This window comes from Apostichopus japonicus, chromosome 19 (genome assembly GCF_037975245.1).
Source record: "Apostichopus japonicus isolate 1M-3 chromosome 19, ASM3797524v1, whole genome shotgun sequence".
In the NCBI taxonomy this organism is placed as follows: domain Eukaryota; kingdom Metazoa; phylum Echinodermata; class Holothuroidea; order Aspidochirotida; family Stichopodidae; genus Apostichopus; species Apostichopus japonicus.
Window position 1 is genome coordinate 11,090,400 of NC_092579.1, and position 26,410 is coordinate 11,116,809.

At 38.3% G+C, this 26,410-nt stretch overlaps 1 protein-coding gene and 1 long non-coding RNA gene across 4 annotated transcripts in view; one reads left to right on the forward strand and one right to left on the reverse strand.

The window, feature by feature from the left end:
- Positions 1 to 6,941: 6,941 nt before the first annotated feature.
- Positions 6,942 to 11,051, reverse strand: LOC139959676 (uncharacterized). The gene is made up of 2 exons (XR_011790206.1): positions 10,763 to 11,051; positions 6,942 to 10,042 (listed from the first exon to the last, which is right to left on the reverse strand). It is a non-coding gene; the product is annotated as an uncharacterized lncRNA (long non-coding RNA).
- Positions 11,052 to 12,521: 1,470 nt separating this feature from the next.
- LOC139959657 (cell adhesion molecule 1-like) overlaps positions 12,522 to 26,410 on the forward strand; it is a 29,195-nt gene continuing 15,306 nt past the window's right edge. The window contains exons 1-2 of one of the 3 annotated variants that reach the window (XM_071957454.1): positions 12,597 to 12,639; positions 24,618 to 24,780. The gene's annotated coding sequence lies outside the window, so the exon portion shown is untranslated. Of the gene's footprint in view, positions 12,640 to 19,891; positions 20,523 to 24,617; positions 24,781 to 26,410 lie in introns of those variants that run through there. The other 2 variants (XM_071957452.1, XM_071957453.1) reach the window with 2 other exon arrangements.

The window sequence follows — 26,410 nt, forward strand, 5'->3', positions numbered from 1 at the left end:
CCCTCATCATGAGTTTCGTTTTCAGATAATTAGGTACAAGTGCGATACAAGCTGTAACATTAACATTAAGTGTTAGGCCTTTGCCTATTTAATTATTAGCCTAGGGCCCAGCCTACTCCAGTCTCACGTCTCTCTCAGTCTCCGTGAGTCAGTGTGTAACTTGAAGTCATATGGACGAATTGTCAAGTAACGCAATAACGTTATTCTGTGAAACTCCGACCACTTTTACTTGGAATTCCTCAGCACAGTCACCGGGCACACTTGCATTGCGTTCATATCAAAAATGGGTACTGAAGGCTTCACTTTGGTTGTTCAGCGTAATAAAGTGACTGTAAGTATAGGCCTTGGTTTTTACATACGTAAGTCCGTGTACACCACTGAGACCGGGGTCGGCATAAGTTTACACAAGGGCGCAGACCTGTTGTCTATCCAGGAAATGCCTGCGATTGGCTGAACCCCTAAATCTTTTCTGAGATCTATTTTGATTTGTGCTAACATTCTGTGACAACTTCGTAGTGTGTATCACTACATCATCATTTTGGTTTGAAATAAAAAGAATAAAATAGAAAAGTCTGAGTCATTGTGATTCAGTTGCTGTAGTTCTCTGGGGCATTATATCCAGAAAGAGGCCTCTTTTGATTCCTTGCCAAAGACTGAAGAAATCAATGCGATGGTGATTGTGTGGGTTAGTGCGTGTGTGTGTGTGCGTGCGTGTGTGTGTGTGTGTATATGAGACACTTTCTTGTAAACACGATATCTCAACAATTGAAGCTTGTATGTAACTCATACTCTTCATATGGGTAACCCATATTAGGAAAAAGACTACTATTGTTTTTGGTGGAGGTCAAAGGTCATTTTAGGTCACCAGAGGTCAAACTAAAAAACCTCTTAAACTGCTTGTAAACACATTATCTTGTAGGAAGGGGTAACTTGGAAGGATTTCATACTTAGTATGTAGATGGCCCATATTGTGTAGGAGATCCCTATTACATTGGACGCGGGTCAACAGTCATGTGAGGTCAGCAGATCTGAGGTGAAAGTCTGAAAATCTTGTAAGAAATTACTCTAAAGGTGAAATTGCGTTAATGTACAAACAAAGCACGTAGATTGCCTTTGGTGAGAACAAAATCGCTGTGGAATTTCATGCGTGTCAAATTTCCTTTGAGGTCAAGAGAAGTAGTTTTCAGAAAACCCAATCTACGGTACCCAACATCGACCATACTGTCATCACATACATGTTTCTGCATTACGATCATGATGCACAAGCCTATATCATTTCGTCGTCCGGATCAGGCATCCGTACAAAACTGTCGCAACGAAACCGGTGTACGAGCTGCATTTCGCGTAAGTTGCTGAGTTCCTGTAGGTTCTCTCTGGCCAGTATCTTTGTAGTAAGCAATAAGATTTTGATATGTACTTGGTATGTCGATGATCCATATCAATTAAATAACCCTATTGTTTTGGTGAAGGTCAATACAGCCCAAACTGTGAATAACCTGCAAACATGGTATATCCAAATCTCTAGTTGAAATCAAAGCCCTAACAAAATTTCTCCTATGGGCCCGGCAAGGAATCACTAAATCTTTGACTTTCTGGTTTCTTATTTGTTCATTACTAGGCTGCTCATTGCCCTTTTGTAAATGATGTTCTTATCCTTTAAGAAAAGTGAATAATAAAGAAAAATACCCCAGCAGCACGGCTAATAAATGAGCAGTGATGTAAGATGTTTGAATAGCTAACCACCGGACCAAAGTTCAGCAGGCTGATTCGAAATATACCAATAACAGATGAGAACAATTTGCGGAAGGAAGGAGTGCTTCTAAATAAACCTTCACATGATCAGCTATACACAATAATGCACATGTTTTGTAGCATATATAGTCCAATACACCTGTTTTCTCAAAGGTATTCCGTAAGAGTTGGGGGGGGGGTCTTTAAAGGGGGTGGGAGTCCGATCTTCTAATTTTATGGCTTAGTGGGTCACTAGTTCCCAAACATATTCGAGACGGATGCTCATACCATTTCTGGTTTAGAAGGTTAAAGGTTAAAGTGCTAAACTGGCCATATTTTCAAACTGAGGCTAAAATTCGAAAGAAACTTGCAGAACTAATAGTTTCTATGGAAAACTTCCCCACCTTCCAAACGAGTGTGATAACGTCACAGAATCACAGGAGAATGGCATGTCCAAAATATTAAAGTCTTAAGAAAGTCAAAATCTTGGTTGGAACTAAAATTTATATGTGCGGCATTCAGTAGAAAGGATTTCGACTTCGAAAAGAATTTTCGAAACAATTATGGCGTTAACCCACACCCTATAGGTTTACCATTAGGATTAGCCTGATTAATTATGGTGTCTAAATGAAGAGGTCTATAGGAAGCTGAACCTCCGAATGCATATTATGGCAGACCGATGCTTTCACGTGATATCCATGTATAAGCTCATTGGAAGTTGCTCTCCATTGGAAAGATCTGTGAACTTGAAACCTATAATTACCTTGAAAGCTAATTGGAAAGGTACGTTTTGTAAATTAAATGCCGATTTTCCCGTCTTTTAACTCCAAGCGGATGTGACGTATTCGTGTACGTCAATAAGTCGGAAATGCAACATGCAATGGCATAATAATTTGTGGCGTATATACAGCATGACATTTTCTCTTACTTCTTAAGTTTCACATCTTTTCTTATACTTGAATAAAAGGCGGCATGTTAAAAAAGACATACAAAAATTTAAAAAATATAATAAAAAAATTACCATAGGTCGGAGGCAATCGATATGACATTGCAAAACTGAGCTTTGTCTTTATTATTTAAATATAGAATTTCAAGCCAGTCGGGCAAAGTTTACATTGGCGCAAAATATATACCGCTCCACAATATAACGTCATAAAAATCGATAAAAATACTGTTTGTGATAGAATTGGACTCGCTGGGTCCATTGATGCAATGATCAGGACGATCAAATGCATTATTGTAGGGATTGAGAGGAGAATGAAAGGGTAGATAATTATGATATCATTCCGAGTCTATACAGCTAGGGGAGGCCAGTGGCGTAGCCAGAGGGAGTCAGTCTTTTTTTCTTCTTCAAATTTGCTTTGTGCTACAGTCTTGCCCCCCCCCCCCCCTCCAAATGAGATCCAGTGATGTATTCAAAATTATACTTCTTTTAACATTTTTCGAGTTCTGATCACAAGTATTCATACCTCAGGGCACATGTTCATACTTCATGTAAGGTCAGAACTTGCTAATCAGACCGAGATATTATACATTTTGGGCCTTCATCGTACCCACATACGGAGACCGTTGATCAATATCGTCCTACAGAATAAGCGCCAATAATTTGGCCAGTTGTATAACCGTTACAAACTAACGCTAGCAACCCATGTTTATTTTCAGCGACCAATGATGCCACTTGTGGAGAATTTTCACTGCACGTATAGGTCCTATAGGCCTAGTGAAACATGTTTCTGTGGGAATCTGGGCATGTTGTGCATTAGAGTAGCTAATTTATTCACTGTATCCTTTTCATATTGTGCGGAATTATGCAGAAACCACGACGACTGTCTCCGCAATAGAGGTAAATTAAGTGAAAGTGTGTCATGTTCCACTGAACCATTAGATGTGTATTTGTGCAGACGAGTTGCCCGTTAATACATATATTTCTTGATAATTCCTACCATCAACCCCTCTTAAGAAAAATCTTGCCCCCCTAACAATTGAATGTTGGCTACGCCACAGTGGGAGGCCACGTTGACTTAGAACTTATGTTGTTGGTACAAGATCACAGATGGGACTCACTATTGTTTATAGTCTTGCCCGATTTAAAATGTCCCGTGATTAAAACGGCATGCAAATGTGGCCAAGGAACAAATAAATATTAGTAGAGGGCGCTCTTGTTAGCCTACATTTAGAGCTAATTTATGTTCTACTTACATTCAGAGCCATGCAGGTGCGTATCCAGGGGGGGCGTTGGGGGCGCGCGCCCCCCGGGTAAGAAAAAGAGGAGAGAAAAAAAAAGAGAAGAAAAAAGGAAAAACGAGGGGAAAAAGAGGAGGAGGAGAGGAAGGAAGGGAAAAGAAAAAGAAGAAAGAGAGAAGAAGGAGAAAAGGAGGGAGTAAAAGAAAAACGCGAAGACACCGGGAAGAGAAAGAGGAACAGTGACATCATTACAGCGCTGAAGGGTAGCCAGTGACGGATCAATGATTTCGTAAAAGTGTGCCTCACCCTACCCCTTACACCGACAACTCCATTTTTTTGACGTTTCCATTTTCCTCTCTCACTAATGATCTATATATATACTATATATGGTCTATCATAACGCGTCTGTAGAATTGTGCTATGAAACTAACTGTGGCTGGTCTTGAACTCGACCGTGTCGTCAGGGTACATGACGCATTTTGGGATGGGGGCGGCCGCCCCCCCCCCCATTCAGCATTTTTTTAAATGATATCGCTAAGTAATTTCAAAATAGAAAGTGCTTAGATGCAACTTACAAGGCCTGGGAAGTGTCATTTCCAGCGATCTGGGAGACATTTTCGGCCAAAATTTGCTTGTACGCTTCGCGCTAACAAATGGTCCTGGGTAGTGCCATTTCCAGCGATCTGGGAGGCATTTTCGGCCAAAATTTTCTTGTACGCTTCGCGCCAACCTATGGTGGCGCTACGCTTAGATAATTTGCCTACAGGCTTCGCTCCTCCCTTGGCAAATTCCTCGCTACGCGCCTGTTCGAATTTGTAACGCAAACAGCAGATATCACATCATATCAGTGAGCATGAAAATGGCGTTCCAGGATGAAAATCCTCAAAACTGTCCGACTTGCCTGAAAAAATAAACAAAAATTTTCGCGCGCAAAGCGCAAGTTCAACGTGTCAATGTCAATATCATATAAGCAAGCATCGGTTATTACATCGCATGCCATCATGTACCGTACGGTCCGTTAAAATTGTGCAGTATACCGCGGGATGCTAATGTAAACAACGACATGTCTCATGTAGATGTATAAAAAGCATGGAGGTCCAATTATGTCAAAAGTTTCTTTTACATTAGTAATGGCGAATTAGGGGCTGCACCCCCGCCGCGCAGTGGGGGAGCGTCCATACGGTCAGGGGGCGGATGCTACCCCTGACGGACTCAAATGGACTGCTGGCGCCTTTTTCAGCTCTTTACCACTTTTTACTTATTCTACATTATTGACTTTTTTATTGCGCTCTCATCTACTTATTGACATTTGTCACATTTTCTTGGTGTCATTTGGCAATGACACCCTATTCTTCGTTTATCTGCAAATTAGCAAGGCCCTGAAAGGGTCATTTCCGGCGATCTAGGGAGTATCTTTGCTCAAAATTTGTCTGTGCGCTACGCGCCAACCAGTGGTGGCGCTCCGCTTAGATAGTGTCGAAAGCGCCCCTACAGACCATTCTTGCTCCCCTGACCAAAACCCCTAGCTCCGCCACTGCCCTTACTACACTCAAAAACGTCTTTGCGAGTACACTACGAGTAATAGCTACTCTCTTAAAACACCATCGAATATACAAATTACAATGTTTTTACAGACTTTTACGTGCAATCTGAGAAATTGCAGGCTTGAGACCCATATTTTAGGGCTAGGTTTTCGCAGCATAAAACACTCGGGAAGTGCCGTTTCCGGCCATCTGGGGGTTTGAAAAAACCCAAAATTTTCTTGTACGCTCCGCGCCAACCGATGGTGGCGCTCCGCTTAGATAGTCTCCACACATTAGCCCCCCCAATATTTTTTTCGTTCCGCCGCGCCTGATTATGGGTATGTTTTGAAGTGAGTTTATTCACGAGAAATGTGAATTTTCAAATTCTGAACAAATTTGGGGCTTAAAACTTTGAAAAGTGGGGCTGACGGGTATTGTGGGCCGCGACGTAGAATCACCTACAAAAGCAAAGACCCACAGGACATGCGATCAGGTCGAAAATGACGTGTGCCGGGTTGACAATCTTCAAAAAGGTTATGGATGGAAAAAAAAAACTACTAGGATATACTTGGTTCTCAGGCCAAAAGTGTACATCTGGTTGGTCATTTGAAGCCCGAGAAGTGCCGTTTCCGGTGATCTGGGGGGTATCAAAACCAGAAATTTTCTTGTACGCTGCGCGCCAACCGATGGTGGCGCTCCGCTTAGATAGTAATTCGCGCCCCCCGGGTTAGAAAATCCTGGAAACGCGCCTGCCATGTATACCTTTTTGTTTATATTGATGTAAGATACATAACCTGTCATATTTCAAAGCTAGAAGCCTTAAAGTGTTGAGATTTTTCATCCTATCAGACCAACCTATGAGAGGTTATTGATCCCCCCCCCCCCTTACTCCCCTTGGCAGTAGTATACTGCATGATGTTGGTGCGAAGAAGAGTTTTGCCTGACCATTGCCTTTTCCAAACTTAAATGGTCGGGCTGTTGTTAGCATTATAAGAATGCTGTTGTAGGTGCAACTTTCCGAGTTTTCCCTGCGAAAACACTTGGGTATGGGGCAAAGTGGAAATGTTATAAATAAATCAGCCTCCCTAGAGAGATAGTCATGTTTTTTGTGGTAACATTAAACATGGACCCTCACACTTGCAAAGTCATTCACATCCAGTGTGGGCCATGACACACAGATAGGTGGGGGGGCCCAGGGGAGACACACCCAAAATGTTCTGCTCAGTATCCCCGGGGGAGATACACCCAAAATGTTCTGCTCAGTATGTGCTGTAGACATGCTGACGGAGTTAGTGTGAAGGCTGGTTGCATGTGAGATAGTTGTCACAACATCAAATGATGTAGCATCACAGGCAATTGGGTTCATCTAATAATTTTCAATTATTTTATGCTAGAGAGCACCTTGACAAGATTTCAGTCCCTTCCGTAATAATAAAAATGTCAAGAATGTGGATTTTTATCCATCTGTCAATAATAGTTAATGAAATAAACAACCAAATACCATTATCAATTGAGACTTGAGTTTATTGAAATCACCAAGTACAGTCCTCTTGTTGCAATGTCACCAGATTAAAGTATTGCCTTTATTCACCACAAATATGCTTTGATATCACTTGAATAACAAAACAAATCACTGCTTTTTTCCAGCAACTAGATCGTAAGTAGAAATAAGCAAGCACAAAGCACACATACTAATTTACATATGAAACACAACCAGCTATGGTATTTCCAAGATACATTTGGCATAGCAAGGTACTGTCAACCAGAATGAAAACATTTCATGGTTCCTGCTGCTGCTCATTGATTAACAGGGAACACTCCAAGTATGTAATGATGAAGCAAGATCAATAATTGCCTTACAAAGCCACACCTCCTCATAAATACACACGTTATCAAATGTAACACACATCACCATGTGTAAGCTACCTATCAATAACACACTCACTTTTGATGGGACTGTGACTTATGGTTGTCTACTGTAGGTTTAACCCTGTGACCTCATTAAATTCATGATATGAGCACCAAAATCAATATTTTTATCAACAAATTATGGACCACCCACCCACCCACCAAATATAGCATTGATCAATCATAGCCCTTGTTGAGTTATCGTGCATAAAAACTTAAGTGTCACACACATCACATATACACACACCCACACCGACCTGATTACAAAGGCTCCTTTGCTTTCAGCAAGGAACCAAAACTACAAAATGCCGTACACAAAATGCACATAAATTTAAGTTAACTGTTGTTTTTGATCCAGGCACAATGCAACATGATATTTCTTGTTAATTAAACAAAGAGGTAATTGCATACTACCTTGACAGCAAGGAAATGTTAATTGACTGAAAAGACTGACTGAAACCACAGAATGCTTAACATACAATGGGTGGGTTCATTTACTGCAATGTTCAGAAAATAACATAATATGAACCCTGCTGAAGGATAACTATTTCATGCCACAAAAAATACCTTTTCACAGTGAAAAGAACCTTTTTAGACTAAATAGATCTGTCAATAAAGGAACAGAACATATATCACCTGTGATTTGCAAAGGGCATATTTCTATAGCGTTTTAATGTTGAGAATTGTTATTTATTTTAACATTGCTTACTAATTATTAGTCACTAGTATAAAATTCTTCTTGATAAACTGTATGATTAGGTGGCAGAAATATGATAATTATGATAGTAACTTGAGCAAATATACCTACAAACCTTTTCTGCCACACCCCCTTTTTTTATCATCACTGAACAACCATTCTAACTGTTATTCTGCTTGCATACAGTGCTTTCTCAATTGACTTGAATTGTGATCAATCATAGTTATTTGGATCATTTGCTTGATCCTATGAAGTTTTACAGTACCTAAATGAGTAAACATCTAAGAATGTCTGCAAAGGTAAAATACTAACTGTATCCAGGGACAGTATTTAACTTATCACAATATGAGGTTCAACTGCATTATACCATACTGCAGCTTTAAACAACTACATACACATAAACCTGCAAATCCAAGAAATATGCCTCCTCCCAACCCATTGCCTTTTCAGGTATGCCTTCATTATTAGCAATCATGGCTGGTGAAAGACATAAAAATTGATAAAACTAGTAGAACATATAATTTTCAGTTATGTCCAGCCAAATCTGTCTCTATGTGATTACTGTCATGTCTTTCTGCTACTTCTGCACTCATGAACCTTCCTCTATGAGGCTTCTTATGCCCTTCAGCACGTCTCTTGACATAAATAGAATGACAAGATCAAAGTTTCAACACATTATGCATGAAAATATGAGTGTGATGTCTGGTGTTTTGTGTAGAGTATTTGCCAGTTTTGCCCACTTTTGGCAAAAGTTTTGCAAACTGCCATAGGTGAAATTATTGAATTTCTTCTCATTCAATGTCTGAAAATTTTGCCAACAGATGATTGAACGAACACCTGCTCAGTGACTAAACTGAGAGGATGAACATTTCTAGTTGCCAGAGGAATGCTTGTGGTTGCAATTTTTGTGACATTGCAGAGGAAATTGCATCCAACTTTCACAAAAATCCATCACAAAATGAGTTTCCAGAGCACTTAAACAACCATAGATAAATGTAATACCACACTCAAGTTGTGAAATTTTAACCCTAAATTTATATAGCTTTCTTAATACTACTGATAAGTTACCAAGTGCTGTAAACTGGTCATATATACCAAAGATTGAGTGATTTGCAAACCCTGAAACTGGCATGTTGTATGATATGCTGCAGATTTCCTGTAAACAAGGCTCTACTTGATTCATAAATAAGTACTCGACCACATCATGTGTCAACCTGAAAGAAATAGACATAATTTTTATAGAATTCCTAAATACAAACTGTAAATGATGACATCCTAGGCTGCTAGCACAGATACATGTATGGTGAACAAAATTACCACCTTAATGGTTATCTATTACATGTTAATACAACTAGGAAGCTAATTGTATTTTGCCAATTTTGAGCTGTCTACATAAACTTAATAGTTCAATCTTTTGTCAAGCAATCCCACTTGCCTCAAACACAAGACTGCACGGTTTAAAGTTGGTAAAGGATGGCTAAGCCAAAGACTGTCATACAGTCCCAGTGCTATGAGGGGCTTTCACACCACCCATTCAGTAGTTACTTCAAAAAGGTACTATAGAAAGATGAATAACAGATGGATAACAGCTAGATAGATTGACAGAGTGAAGATTCTGAGTCACAATAGTTCAAGTGGCATAGCTTGTTCGAGCTAAAAGTAACATTCCAATATGGGGGAGTCTTTCGAATATCCAGTTGCTCAGACTTACACCAGTATTTTACATACACTGTGCTTGATCTCCATTAACCAGGTGCCACTCCATTAAATATGGAATAACAACATTTTGCTCCAGAGTCTCCATTCATACAATACCATGATGGCAACTTCCATAGACCAGTCATGGAACCATGCAAAATATTTTGTGTGTCTTTGAGTGCAGCTTAACTTTCCTTTCCAATGTTTCTGGTTGTGCTTCTATACTGCTAGTACTATCTTTTTTATCAGCATGTTAACGATCATTGACATCTTCTGCCAGGGTGTGTTGTCAGGAAACCATCTTTGGAAAGATTAAGGCCAGACTGTATAGTCATGCTTTTGAATGACATATCAAGTTCTCATGGATCTCATGCTGATCACCTGTCACAATTTTATTAAAATAGCTCAACACCTTGTCCAAACAAGGATCTCAATCACTGCAGTTTACAAAGTCATTACAAACTGAGGGCTTCCAATTTCATCCACGAAATACGTACAGTATAGTCTAGTGCTGAAGAACATGTGGAGTGAGTACTTGGTAATAATATTATATTTTTCAAAATTGCAGGCAATACGCTGCACATTGTTATACAGTGTACAAAGGACAAACAATGGGGCATTAGACATATTGTGATCGCCTTTGGGAAAGCACAACACCCCTCCCCTTGGATCCACCAGGACCAAGCTAAGTATTGATTAAGTATTAAAATACCAGAGTGAATTGTCGTGCATCACACTGGCAGTACAGTTTGCAGGCCTAAGTAAGGCTAACACAGTTACATTCCTAAAATACAGTTACGCCTAGTATAACAACGTGAAAACAGTTTGCAGGAAAGAAAGTTTGGCCGTGTATCGCACTATAACAAAATTCTCCCACCTTATGAAGTATATTTTCAAATGATTTATACCAGAAGATTTAGTTTTGGGATGTTTTAAGTCTTAAGTGTCCGAACTTCGAAGTCACCATGCTAGTAGTAGTACTACCTGTAGTAGTAACTACAGTAGTTAATACTATGCCTACCACTAGTTAGAGGTAGGCTATATCGAAATTCGGACTTCTCCATCACTTCCAAAGCGCCCGAACCGACCGCTCGCCATTTCTCTATTTCTATGCTCTTTCACCTTGACTATACACGCTTGAAGTCGGGCTGGAAGTCGCCATTCTTCTCGTATACGCTTTGCACTTTGTTTACATCTATGGGCGCAGACATCTTGATTTGGGGTGCTTGGCAGCGATTGGCTGAAACCCCAAACCTTCTTTAAGATCTATTTTGATTGGTGCTAACATACTGTGACACCGTCACCCTCGTGTAAATGACATTGAGAGGTAGCCATATTGTAACTCTGTTTGTTGATGATGGCGCTATTTCACAAGTACCATTACAACAGGGCTCTCCATACAAATACTTGTATCTTGGAATTTCAGTAGAAAACTACCAATGATAGATCAAATGTTGCTGTTAATGTCGATCGTTGAGCGTTAGTTGTGTGTATTGTTTAGTTTACATAATCAGTAAAAGTAACTGGACTACCCCAGTTACCTTTGACCTGTACTACGTACACCGCAGTAACTCTGAACTGGCTTCTTAAGTGTGTTTGGTATGGACGCTACCCCTCCCCATTATGTGTTCAGTATAGCCTATGCATAAATATACACTGAAATTTCATACACATATGCTAGCATTTTTGCCAAATGAGCAGCTTTAGTCTTCTCGATAATTAAAACAAAACAGGTTAAATTTTAACTCATGTCAACGGTCGATGTGTACTAAGTGTTTCCTTTTTGTAATAAGGTAGGAAATATTGTCGGTCATTTACCTTTGTTTACACTTTAAGTAAAGGGATTGAGTTGGGTTCGCCAAAATTTCGTGGATTGCAACGGTCTTCGAAAAACCTCCGTCGTCGATCACTTTAGATGCTTCATATCACAGTATCTTGTGCACATAGGTTTTGAAGATTGAAGTTGTGTCACAATCTTCAATTAAGGTTAGTACTGTAGCATAGCTGAGTGAGAACAACTTACTTCTTTTTTTTAAGGAAAAGTCGCCCAGGAAAGACCCTGGGCGAGAAAACCAAACTACCAAACGACTGATCCCGCTTACAAAACTTACTTGATGTAGTCTCTGGTAGTCAATGCAGCTGCTGTAACACATCAGTGTTGTACAAGGAACTTGCACATAGAGTTCCAGGGCTTCTTATTGAGCTTGCTAGCTGAAGCATGCAGTCACTTGAGACTGAGTGAGAGTGCATTCAATGCTGCTTGAGTTAGGGTTATTGAATGTCATGTGAATTTCAATGTCACTACATATAGGTATACCGAAGACTCGCTGAAATTTTCATTTGCATAAATTTCATAATTCCCGCGATATCACCATTCGTTGCTATGTGGCTATAAATATGCAGCAGCCGCGCATGTGCGTGTTTGTGTATAAACTAAATGTAAACAGCTCGTGCGTATGGAAAGCCATTTTAAAATTTAATCGGGATCTTCAGATATCTTAAATTGTTTCCTATTTTAGATATCTAAAATTCTATTTCAGATATCTAAAATTAAATTCGAGATATCTTAAGTTTATTTCGAGATATCTTAAATTTTATTTCAGATATCTGAAATTGAATTCGAGATATATGAAATTGATTTTAAGATATCTGCAATTATTTGTAGATATCTTAAATAAATTTGAGATATCTGTAATTTAATTTGAGATTTCTGAAATTATTTAGAGATATCTGAAATTCCTTATTAAATGTTAAAACGGCTTTCCATACGTGTGGATCACGAGTCACGAACATATACCAGGGAGCTGCTACTCTCCCTGCATATACACAAACAAACGAAAGTGAAAGTGCGATTTGAGATTTGCATACGTCATCGAGCGCTAGTCTGCTTGACTTCAGGTACCTTCTACTTATATAGTATTACTATTAGCCTGCTAGGCTATAGGCTAGTACTTCGATTGTCGACTATAGAATTTGGACTTTGCCCTGTGGTTATCGACAAGTTAGTGTCTAAACTAGTGTTCAGATGGTTATGATTTAACAGAAAATACCGAATATTTTTTTTAATAATCGTGCCGATTCCAATTATTTGAAAAAGAGAAGATATCCCGTTTAAACCAAATTGGCAATAAAGTATGTGATACTGATACAGTAGAAGTAATTATTGTTGAAATGGGCTAAGAATAGTTACTCCAAGTATCCATCTCAAAAAGTACCTCAGACAAACCATCCATCTTCAATCTTTACCAAAGTGTAAATTTTAATTACATATTACTTGCATTCCGAAATTATTTTCAGTATTATTCCGTTTATGAACAAATAGAATTGTTACGAACTTGAAGTTAATTCCACACTCGTTACCATTTAACTCTATACAAGTTCAATTAGAAAACGTAAGCTTAGGCCAATCAAACTGAAGGGCAGGTCCAAGCTATTTGCACTGTGACGTACAGGACATTTCAGAGACTTAAATTTGTCTAAAAGTTATATAAAATCTATTTTCCAGAAACTTTTTCAGGTTTTCATATTTGTTATTGCTGCTACTTTATTACAAACTCATGAAGATTTCCTACACTTTCTTTAATTAGGTCCCATCTTAATTAATGTACAGTGTGACGTACGGGACCAGAGAATTTTGTGTTTTTTTTTACTAAAGAGCAAAGCTGAAACCGCTCTGAAATTAGGAGGGCAGTGATCAAGCTGTTATAACTAGTGAATAGCCTAACCTTTCAAGGGCTAAGCTGTAACATTAGAAAAAAATATGAAGCCATTCCAGTACAGTGGTTACACAAATGAAAATTGTCCTGTGACGTACGGGACATGTGACGTACGTGACAATTTGTCCATACAAATTGACTATGTAAACTGATATTCTTATTCCTGAATATACCATAACAAGCTGATTTCTACATAAAAACATTACTTTGGATATACTGTATGCCAGAACAATGTCATTTGTATATTTGTATATTTATTTGTTTCATCACAATTTACAGTGTGACGGGAAGTCTCCTACAAAGCCTGTAAGGCTTAACAAAGTAGGAGACTCCCCAAAAAGAATTGGTAATTTCATGCCATATTTCCATCTTCTGGGATACGGAAAAGAGCAGTGACTGTACTTGTGAGATCATTCCACATAAAACATGGAATGCATAAAGTATTAATCTACTCTACACATACATCAAGTACTCATAACATCAATTCTAGCTTTTTTAGACCATAAATGATTCAAGATGCAAAGTTTTGGTGCAAAACTGTTTTGGTATGTATACTGTACAACACTGTATCATACTCCCCACTATTGACCCTGAAGTTGAAATATGATCCATCCCATTCAAATATACCAAACTGTCCACAGTAATGCCACGTAATGTCCATCTATGAAACTAGTACAACAAAGAAAACTAATGAACTAATACTGGTCACCAGACCAAATAGTCAGAACATCAATTCTTGCTTTGTTAGACCACAAATGATTCAAGATGCAAAGTTTTGGTGCAAAACTGTTTTGGTATGTATACCGTACAACACTGTACAGTATCATACTCCCCACTATTGACCCTGAAGTTGAAATATGATCCATGCCATTCAAATATACCAAACTGTCCACAGTAATGCCACGTAATGTCCATCTATGAATCTAGAGTACAACAAAGAAAACTCTATAGACCTACTGTAATACTGGTTACCAGACCAAATAGTCAGAACATCAATTATTGCTTTGTTAGACCACAAATGATTCAAGATGCAAAGTTTTGGTGCAAAACTAGTTAAAAATTTGTATATACTGTACAAGTATCATACTCCCCACTAATGACCCTGAAGTTGAAATATGATCCATCCCATTCAAAAATCAAAATACCTGTGTACCAAAATGTCCACAGTAATGCCACGTAATGTCCATCTATGAATCTAGTACAACAAAGAAAACTCTACAGAGCTACAGGTAATACTGGTTATTGAACAAACTCATGAGTGATTGTCCTATGCAAAAATTGGGCGAGCAAAACTACATTTGTAACTAAAAATCTCAATGTCTACCATCTAAGTTCAGGAAACAAGAACATAGTTGCACATTATCATAGTCACACTTCTCAATAGGCCTACGAAATTTTGAAATGCAAACTCAACATTCTTGAAGTCGTCCTCATTCAATGTCAATGTTGAATAGCATTGTAGATGATTCTGTATCCCCCACATTGACTTCCCAATAGTCAAACAACACCGGGCTGTTGGTGGTCATCAGTCAATAGTTTATTTGGTGCCATGATGTGCTCTTCAGGCATGCAGGGATTATAAGTTGCAACTACCAGCTTTCAACAAAATAAACTTGTAAGCATTGGAAGGTTTCCAGTAGAGGTCCCCATTGGAGCCCATGCATGTTTATTTTTCTGTATATATGTATAAATACAGGGTTTCCACCACACTATGTCCCGTACGTCACATTTTGTCCCGTATGTCACATTTTTAAATTTGATAATTAGATTTGCAGTGAATATTATTTCAATTTTTTGGGGATGGATATTGTTGAGCAATGTTCTTAATTAGAACTTTATAGAATATCACCAAAAAAAATTGTTCCTCCATATCAAAACTTGAAAAAAGTGCTGAAAATTGTGACGTACGGGACATCAGTATTTGGACACTAGCTAATTAGCATATTTAATTGATGAACCCCCAAACATAATACTGTATGTCATAATTATTGGAAGGAAGGGTGTATCATGTCCCACATAACTTATATTCAATAAGTTCATATTGCTGGCAGGGAAATAGGATTCCAAATGTCCCGTACGTCACACTGCAATTTGAATTTATGCAAATTAGCTGGCTGTAATTGTTTGAATAGGCAAAAAAAATTATGAAAATCTGAAACTTCAATAATTCAGCTTTTACATGACACCACATTTAGGGTGTTTCAGTAAAGTTTGAAATTTGGCTCCTAGGGATACAATAGCTTGGACCTGCCCTGAACAGCAAACGGTACCATCGTAACTTGTTAATAAATACTGTAGAATTTTACCAGATTGATGTAAATAAATCATAACAACTAGAAAATACTCCAATATTGCAAAAAAAAATTGCATTCACTTGTGCATACTTGATTTGAGCAAAATTTTAGACTGTATTTCTAGACCTTTTTACAATGTAACAATTAGTGTTTGCACGGGTTATCCGGGTACCCGGGTACCCGCCCGACGCAATACTACCCGGTTCCTAATTTATTACCCGAATCCTACGCAAAGTGTGATTTAAAAAAAAAAAAAAAAAAAAAAAAATTGCAAACCTACGGTTAGGCAGATTTCCCATTGACTTAGTGTGGTGTTAGGCTAACATATGTGGTCGAAGATAACAGCAATAACGAAACTATTCCATGGATATCTTATAACTGCGTCACAATTTCAGCTAATAAACAAATGGCTATGCTAGATTACCCCATTGACTTAGTGTGGTGTTAGGCAACCACGTGGTCGAACGTAACCGCAATAATGAATGTGTTCCATGGATATCTTATAACTGCGTCACAATTTCAGCGAATAAACAGATGGTTAGGCTTAGCTAGATTTCTCATGCATTGACTTAGTGTGGTGTTAGGCTACCATGTGGAAGAAATGATTATTTATTCATTCGTTTATTTCATAGAAGGAAAGGCTGACAAGGAATTTTACGACTTGTTTATGGATTATAGACGGGATAACTAAAAAATAATAATCGCAAGTGGCTTTTTACAAATCGTGTATTCCAAATGCGATCAAATTGCGCGAATCGCGTAATCTCGCGGCTAATGCGAACCCTGGGCCTGCATAATAGATAGTAGTAGCCTAGTAAAAACTGTTTAGGAGCTAACTTGGATATTTTTATGGTGTGATCCAATAGACGTGGAGAGCCAGCATTAGCAGCGGCGGCAGTGCGATGTTAACAACATTACTTCTAATTAGTAGTAATGTTAATAATATTAAGTAATTAACAAGTTTATGACAGAAAAAAAGCAAATAGAAATTATTGAGGAAGGTTTTATACCTTACCTTACACATACGTTTTTGAACATGAAAACATTGTCAGTAGAGAATATTCTTCATTTATAATAGCATCCAATATGTAATTTATTGAAAATCGTGAAACACGAGTGTAAACAATTTTTCCCAGGTACCCGGATACCCGACGGGTAACGGCTCTCGGGTACCCGGTTCCCGATTTTTGGACCCGTGTAAACACTAGTAACAATCTAGTGTTAGGCTTAAACTTTAAAGACCAACTATGGAGACTTCGATGAACATAAAATTCCACCACTTTGCATGTATGTAATCCTTAACTCACGCCAATTCATTGCTGTAATTAACTTTACCAATTTCGGGCGTTAGATACGTGAAAAATGGGAAGAAAAGTCAGCTTTTTATGAAACCTATTTCAGAAATTCCAGAAACATTCCGAAGACATCAGGTGACCATGTGACGTCACTGTTTGTATACCTCACTCACAACGGAAGCAGGACACTTCGCCCAACAACCATTTCGCCCAACTGCCATTTCGCCCAACCTTACCATTTCGCCCAACCAGCCTGGTCATTTCGCCCAACCAGCCTGGTCATTTCGCCTAACCAGCCTGGTCATTTCGCCCAACCAGCCTGGTCATTTCGCCCAACCAGTCTGGTCATTTCGCCCAACCTTGATTAAATATGATATTTCAAAAGGAAACGTTCGGGAATTGTTAACGTTACAGGATACGAACAGAATATTAAGGAAACTTGAGGATTGATCAGTGTGTTAGGGGTTAGGTTTGATAGTAAACGTTCGAATATTAAGGAATATTAAGGAAACTTGAAGTCCTTTACTTTGTATAACTTTAGTAAGGAAACGTTCGGGAATTTTTAACGTTACAGGATACAAACCGATTATTAAGGAATCTTGAGGATGGATCAGTGTTTTAGGGGTTAGGTTTGATATAGTAAACGTTCGGGAATTGTTAACGTTACGGGATATGAACCGAGTATTAAGGAAACTTGAAGTCGTGGTTAAATTGATTACATATGTGATTACATATGTGGTTACATTGATAAAGGAAACGTTCGGGAATTGTTAGTCAGTAGGATGGATCAGTGTTTTAGGGGTTAGGTTTGATAGGTTTTTATGAAGACCGATTCCCCTGTGTTTGTATAATAATATAACTTCCATTGTATGCGTAAACGCCTAAAGTAGTGTAATCCTCCCATTATACCCGAAATAACTGCTCAGACTCCGATCGATATCGAGCGGACCTCACTTGTTTATTTACCTATTACGAAGTAACCTAACCCAAAATAAATCAAATTGAACTAGTGGAATAGAAAAAGTAATGTTATTCTGACTGAATATTAGTAAAAATAAGGTTGGGCGAAATGACCAACACGGTTGGGCGATATGACCATGCTGGTTGGGCGAAATGACTATGATGGTTGGGCGAAATGACCATGCTGGTTGGGCGAAATGACCAGGCTGGTTGGGCGAAATGACCAGGCTGGTTGGGCGAAATGGCAGTTGGGCGAAATGGTTGTTGGGCGAAGTGACTAGAAAGCACTCACAACAATACTTTTAGTTTGTAAAGTTGTATACTGGAGCTGCCAAAAACATCAACGTTATTACTCCTTTCCCCCCAAAATGCCACAATTCTGTGTTGTTGGAGGTTGCAGTCAGTGGCGTAGCCAGGAATTTTTCAGTGGGGGGCGCTGGGGGGGCTTGAACATTTCCTGGGGGGGCTTGACCATGTTCTTGTTACTATCTAAGTGAAGCGCCACCGTGGGTTGGGGCGCAGCGTACCGAAAATTTTTAGCTAAAAAGGCCTAGATCGTTGGAAATGACACTTCCGAGGCCTTCTAAGCTGCTCTTAAGTTTTTTCAACATCCTTTATTTTGAGATCCCATGTTTTGAAATGGTCATCAAATAGTTTAGTGAAATAGAAAAGAATTAACCAATCTGGTAAGTTACTTTGAAATATCATGACATATCTTTTGTGAGTTTGACACAGGCATTGACATTTTTCGACAAATCTGCAAATTGCGCGGAAAAGAAAGATTGACTGGGCTTTCAGCCAAGGAACATACTGAAATGACCGAACTATATATATGTCAAACTGACATCAAAGATTGCGTCTGAAATATTATTAGGGTGAAAGACTGATTGGCAGGCAGTGGTTGAGCTAGGGGTATTGGTCAGGGGGGGGCGAGAATGGCCTGTAGGGGTGGTTTTACACTATCTAAGCGGCGCGCCACCACAGGTTGGCGCGGAGCGTACAGAATTTTTTTGAGTCTAGATATTCCCTAGATCGCAGGAAATGACCCTTTCCGGGCCTTGCTAATTTGCAGATAAACGAAGAATTTGTCATTGCCATTTGTGACAAGTCTGAAGTTTATATGGGTGTTGAAAGTACATGCGCTTCATCACAATCCCTGTGGTATCTTTGTGAGTGCTCGTGTTTCCAAAAAATAGATCGAAAACCCCGTAAAGTTCTTGGAAAAAGTTTCGTACAACAGAATTAAGTGCCGATAATTTAAATACCGCCGTATGTTAGAGCATTTTGTTAGTAAGTTACACCAACAAAATGTGACAAATGTCAATAGGTAGATGAGAGTGCAATAAAAAAGTCAATAATCGCGAATAAGTAAAAAGTGCTAAAAAGCTGAAAAGGGTGCCAGCAGTCCATTTGAGTCCGTCGGGAAGGGGGGGGGGCATCCGCCCCCTGACTGTTTGGACTCTCTGCCACTGTTGGCCGGTAGTTCTCAGCCTAGCGATAGTGTTGTCTCCTTACTTGAGAATTTGATTTTTAGCGGTTTTAAGAGCATCAGGGTACGTCCCAGAAGTGAAAACCCGATTGAAAATGTTACAGGGTATCGAGGCAATGACGCAAGCAATGATATGAGAAATGTGTATGATATCAGCATTTTTAACCTTTTAACATCTTTGGCATTCAAGGACCTGGAAACCACCTTTCTATAAGAGTATAGTATTGCTCACTATCTTGTTTGATCAGTTAACCCCTATTTCGTGAGTGGGTCGATATCGACCCAAATAATCATTGAGTTTAAAAAAAAATAGTACTCAGCCACCTTACATCCTACAACATTCATTAAGGTATTGAAATGTAGCTAAGACCATACGTTTGTGTATAAAACAAATAAAAAGGGGGTAACAGTGATTTTTTTTTTAGTGGGTGGGGCTCAAAGGTCAATCTGAAAATGACGTAATTTGGCTAAAAATCGATGTTTGCTTCATAAAAATTGTGACAGAAAATAAGAGTTGAACAAACCCCCATTATATTTGGTATAAACCCTAACATGTTTTGAACATATTCTGAGCATTTCAGGAATATATCTATAGCGAGTTCTGAGAAAAATGCAAATGTCCTTGAAATTTCCTGTAATTTGACACCAAAATCGTCCAAATCCGTTCATTTTTGAGAAAATTCTCATTCCTGAACGCTTCAACCTGCGTACGTGTTTTTTTTTTCTTATTTTAGATATTTAGGCCACTGCAACATTTGTAATTGATAGTTATGGCATAGCGCCCTCGCATTCCTCTGTAAGTCGATAGCAACCGCCGTTCTTGCGCAATACTGTTTCATTGAATGTTTAGTGTACAGTCTCAATGGACTGTTACGTACGGGTACACTTTCAAATAGGCCGTGGCCAAAATTTACGGCCCAATAGGCCCTAAAGATGTGGGACGATTGGTCAGATACCATGATGAGGTCCAGGACCTTCTGGTCGAACCAGTTTATCAAGGTTCGGTCCTTTTGAGGATCCAGAAATCGTAAGTCAATAGCGTTGTTTACAAAAAAAGGCTAGGCTAGGCCTAACGTTATGCCAACGTTAGGCTGTAATTTTCGAAAGTAAACAAAGTAAACAACTTTTGTACTAAATGAAATCAGTCATAACTCTGTCAATCCTCAACAGATTTCAGAAAATAAGGTATCATCTGAAAGAGCAACTCCAGAAGAACCTTTATCATACAATTTGAAGTCAATTTTGAAGTAATTAGTTATTTTATTGTATTTTGGTGTTTTCCAATTAAAACAAAAGTACATCCTAATTTGCATATTATAATTTGCATATAATTTGCAATTTTTATAAAATCATCAATTCCAAATTTTGTTCTCTATTGATCTAAATCAACTTCCTAATAGAGAAGTTGTCCCTAACCTTTATAAGCCAGCCCTAACAAGATAAGTTCCCCAAATCCTAATTGTGTGCCCAACCCCCCATGCGCACTGGTTACAAGATACTGATTGGCAAGTTTGTATTAGTGTATATTTTTATGTAGAAGGATAATAGATATTTTAAAAAAGAGTGACAAAGGCAAAGTTTGCCCGAACAGTCGAACCCACAGATTCAGTAGTAAACATGATGTGTGTTGTAGTCTTGTAGAGCAGGAATGATATTATTCGATGGTCGTTAACATGCGTTTTCTGTACAGTGCAATTACTGTAGACTTGTCGGCCTATATGCGCTATGTCAAGTCAGGTTTTTCAGCAACTATAGCCTACTGCCGGTCCGGGGTCAAAGGGTCATTCATGAGTGGTCATCGTGGAGATTCGAGACCATTCAGACCAATGATATATTTTTTCGACACCCAAAATCCCAGTGGGGGGAAGCTTTCATGGGGGGCGGTTGCCCCCCACACCCCCGTAGCTACACCACTGGTTTCAGTTATACCTCACCCAACAAAAGCATCAGCTTTTTTAGATTTTTAGAATGTTCTGAATCTGAGAGGTGAAGGCCCAGTTCCTCAGAATCGGAAGATTCGAGAAAAAACTTTCAGTTGATGAGGAGAGTGTGTTGTAGTTACCTGTACATAGTAAATTGTATGACGCCGTAACAGTAAAAATCGGGGAGTAGGCTTTGGCTGAAACTGTCCCTTTACTGACGTCATATGAACTGCGGTGGGAAGCTCTGAGTTTTCTCACAAGAGTCTGCTTGGGAGGTCTCTAGGGAATACTTTGACAGCGAATTTCTGGCTTTTGCAGCTGCATTTACGTGAAGTAGTGAATGGGGTGGTGTTGTAGTATTGTAGATAAACCATTTTACGACATGAAAACCCACCATTTCATCCCCTCTTTATTGCAATGGCTATGGGTTAGAGACATCAGCATTTCTGCTGAAATTAAATTACTTTTGAGGGCATTGCGTCAAACATCGAAAGGTTAAAAACAAAAGGGAGATAAGAGGGCCATTGATAAAAGGGAGGTGATGGGCAGGGAAGCATGACCCGTTGCAAATTTTGAGAAAAAGAAACATCGAATTGCATCAAATACCGCACTATGGAGCATTTCATGCCTAAACATAGCCTATACTCAGCTAGTCAACATAGGCCTTATATATCCAGCACATTCATTAATTCGCAAAATTGGTGTTGTTACCATGCTTACTCTGCCGACAATCATTGAAGTCACTAACCATGCACAAGGGAAGCAAAATTGGCCACCCTGGCAGCCTAATTTGATGGAATTACAATGTGAAAGACGTATAGAGGGCGTCTTCATTTTAATGTTTCGTAGTAAATGAACAAACCTAATACATTGATCAGTTGATATTATCACCTTCCATATGATTTTGAATAATGATATTTTCACCTTCCATTGAATAATCGGTATGACATTACTGGTATTCCACATAATTTTTACCAATTCCGATTATGTTCTGAAATCTTATGCAAAACCGGGCCCATTCCAATTCAGTTAATCGTTTGAACCCTAGTCTAAACCAGAAAATTTGATATACAATTAAACCATGATTAATGAGCGTTAAGAATGTGACAAAATTGGGTAATATCTTGTGATAATTTCTGGGGTCTTATGATAAGCATAGACCCAGTCCCATGTCTAGTGTAGATGTGTTTATAGTATATATATTAGAAGCCAAAAATGGCTGCAGAAATGATTTTGAAAATTTGGGGTCATGTCCCTGTTTTCACGGAATCGCCCACGTGCAAAATTGAAAATTGTATGTACAGTATGATTTAATATCTGTCATGATTTGTAATGGGTTGTGGCTGTTTCTTATTGTTGAGAAAATGTGATCATACATTTATAGTAAATGAAAAATTTTTCAGTCAAGGTTTACCAGTACACAGTACTGTTGTTTTTATACACATATGTTACAAACTTCAAGTGTTGTTTCACCATATTAAACATTATGTGTGAATATTTCTAGATTGATATAAACACATCATTTCTTTGATTATTTATATCACTCATTTATGGAATGTAATTTTCATAAATTGCATGTTCCTAAAGAATAGATTTAATTGACTTTTTGACATTTTTTTTCTTAAGGTCTCTAGTTTTCTACAAATTTAACACTCATTCCCATTATATTACTTCCAAGAGTCTGCAAATCAAAACCAAATTGTTTTATGTAGCCTGTTAAAGGTACAGTATGCTGTATTGGCCAACAATTTTCCAGATACATATGCAAATATGGTCATTGGCTACCTAGATGCACAGGCCTAAAATAACAGTTAGTTTTCTGCAGCTTAGTATAGGCTAGGTTTATACTCCTCATGTTCACTAGGACTGCAACTCAGGACTGGGTACTGGTATAAGATATACATTTGACATTTAACCATGTGACTGTTGACCTCAGTTCCCATGGCAACCACATATTTCAATAGTGCAGTACTTCACTTTGCCATGATACCTGTGAAGGTTCCATGTCAATTCAATGTTTCCCCTTGGAGTTATGTACATAGCAAAAACTCAATTCGCATTCGGGGGCCTGCGAGTCACAAGGGTTTACTTCCACGAGGGTTACCTTCCTACCAAGTTTGAAGAAAATCGTTCCCGTTGTTTAAGAAAAGATTGTCACACCAACTTGGGCTAAAAATCTACATTTGACCTAAGTTACCCATGGCAATCACCTATTTTGATACTACTGGGCATTTCCATTATACCTGTGAAGGTACTTCCATGTCAATTCCATGTTCCAAAGCATTGAAATTCTAACAAATTCAGCTGCAGGGCATTTTATGATCAAAACTTAGCAGTCATTTGTAAGACTCAGTTGTACAGTACTAATTTTCAGTGCTAAAACTAGGCCATGCTTCCCAGTACAGACCTGTACATCATCCCATATCAATTTTCTCAATAACAGAGACAATTCAGCTTTCATATTCAATGGGCATACCTGCATGCAAAGAGACCTGCTTTTTGCCTACCATGAATTTAATTTGATTCTTTTCATATTTAGTGCTGAATAATGCATAAAACAAACAGTACTTACTGTAGCTCTTTAATCAACAGATTTCTTAACCATTGTAAAAATAGAATACCAAGAAAGCGCATGCAGAAACACTCGGAAGTGCTAGGATCACTACAGTAGCACTTCCTGTTCCTGTTACGTTCATGTTATTGTGACAAATTTAGTATTCCTCTACGTTGCGTCCTTTGGGAAGCGGAAGAAACTATACTTCTCATCACTCGTATTTCATGAAATTAGAATAAATAGTTGCTCTGTTCACAGATATTTACTTACAAATATTAGCATTGTTAACGTGAATATGTGATGCTATCCCAGTGTCGTTGCACTTTGCAAAAAACATTTTTATCAGAAATGAATTTTCCTGAGAGAGTTTGATGGAGAGAGCCTAGAAGTGTGATTTCTTTTCTTTCATATCAGCCTCAAAAAATCTCATGTGTTTGATAGGTTTGAGTTGAGGTAAAGCTAATGAATACAAAGCAAAGCAATCCATCTTGAAAAAATGCTATGAAAGTGTTTATTGTCACTTGTCGCAATTCTTCCTGTGTTTTTCATAAGGTTTACATATATGGGCCTTTACACAGTAAACCAACATGAAAATCAACACATGGAGTTTTCAGTATTGAAATTGGTATTTTCTTTGTTCTATAAGCGAGTTCAGAGTTACGAGTGCGCATGCCCGATTCTCAATTGGGGTCAGGTCAACGGAGAATGGAATCCTTGGAAAACGTAAACAATGACAGCTTTTCATAACGATAATCGCACGAAGAATGGGTTACTGCGACATTCAAAATTTATTTCAAGTGCATATTTCGGTGAGTTTACGATTTAAAAACGTGTAGAAATTGACTGGAACTACTTCATAATAATATTGAATATAAGGGAACACAGATCTGTATCGCACGTGAAATAGTTAGTATAGTCTGATATACGAACGGAAAAAAAGAGAACTGTGTGACTGTATCCTTCGTGTGGGTTACGCGACCTTTCGTGGTTTCGGGTGTCTTAATGCTTCGCGTAAGTTCTAACTGATAATTGTCGGAAATGAATATGAAATGAATTAAAAATATAGCATGATGTATCTAAATAGGCCTACATAACCTATCCTCATGTATACTCGTTGCTTTTATGTCCATCAACGAACACTGCATAGTAGAGGCATTGATATCTCGTAGTTGGCTTTTCATGTTAAGAAATATAAGTTCTCTTCATTTTTATGCGTGATTTAAAATAAGCTTAGTCTTATTCTTGGCATATTCCTACTATATAGGGTGGGTTCAATTTGTTCAAACAGAAAAAAAAGAAGATATTTTTTTATATTTGGGGAAGAACATTATAAAAAAATAATAGTGGATGGGGGAATTTCCAGGGGTTATTCCAAGGAAATTATTAATACGCTGCGATGGTGTACAGGTACACTCTGCCTTTAGAAAGCACAACCTTGACTTGGCAGAAATGGCATTTAGAAAAATTTCCCTGAGCCACCCAGACTCTAAATAGCTGAAGGCTTTACCATCTTTATAGTCCATCATCAGTCTTTGCTTCAGTTCAATGTTATCAATACTGGTAAAATATGCGCAATATCAATGTACAAGCAAGGCAGCCATTTTTTTCATTGCAAGTTCGCCTTCCCATGTAAGTTGTCATTTTTCCAAAGTTTAAACTCTTCCAAACTTGAGGAATATTCATCCCAAAGCGAAAAAACAGAGTAAATTTAGACGTAAATTATGCGATTTCTAATGTTTACTGTCGGTGCTTATTAAGTTAGCATGGTTACACGAACAGACAACTCTCGTCTCAACGAGAGTATTCTTATTTGACCTCTTGACCTCCATTGCGCAATGCAAATAAATTGTTCTCTGAACTCGCTTATTAGGATGATCGATGTGTTAATTATTTGAAGCAAAGAGATAGAATAGAAAGTTTCAACATTCTAAGTCTTGAATTTTGAAATTTTGGTCCATTGGAATCTTATGGGAATAAATAACGGGTGCACATTGACATACAGTACACCAGAAATATAAAACGGTTGTACTGTAACACATTGACATACATCACATGGCAGACAATTTTTCATAAAGTTTAAAACATTAATAGTCTTGGACATTTTCCTATGATGGCATATAGTCATACCTGCCACACAACCAAACGAGAGAGAATGGGTGATGCATATCAGGCTTAGTAGCGCATCATGCACATGAAATAGGTAACAGTTGAACAGTGTGTCAAAAATGTTCGACCGTTATAAATATACCACAAAAAATTGCAAAACTCAAAAAGTATACATAGCATGTACAGTAGTCCCTTTTGTGTATACAGATTCCTACCATGAAATAGTTTATAAAAACCATGGAAACTTCATTTTGATGATGCACATGGGGTGGTATAGTGGTACGTTTGAAAAAGATTGACATACACATGAATCACATTTTTGTATGTCAAACT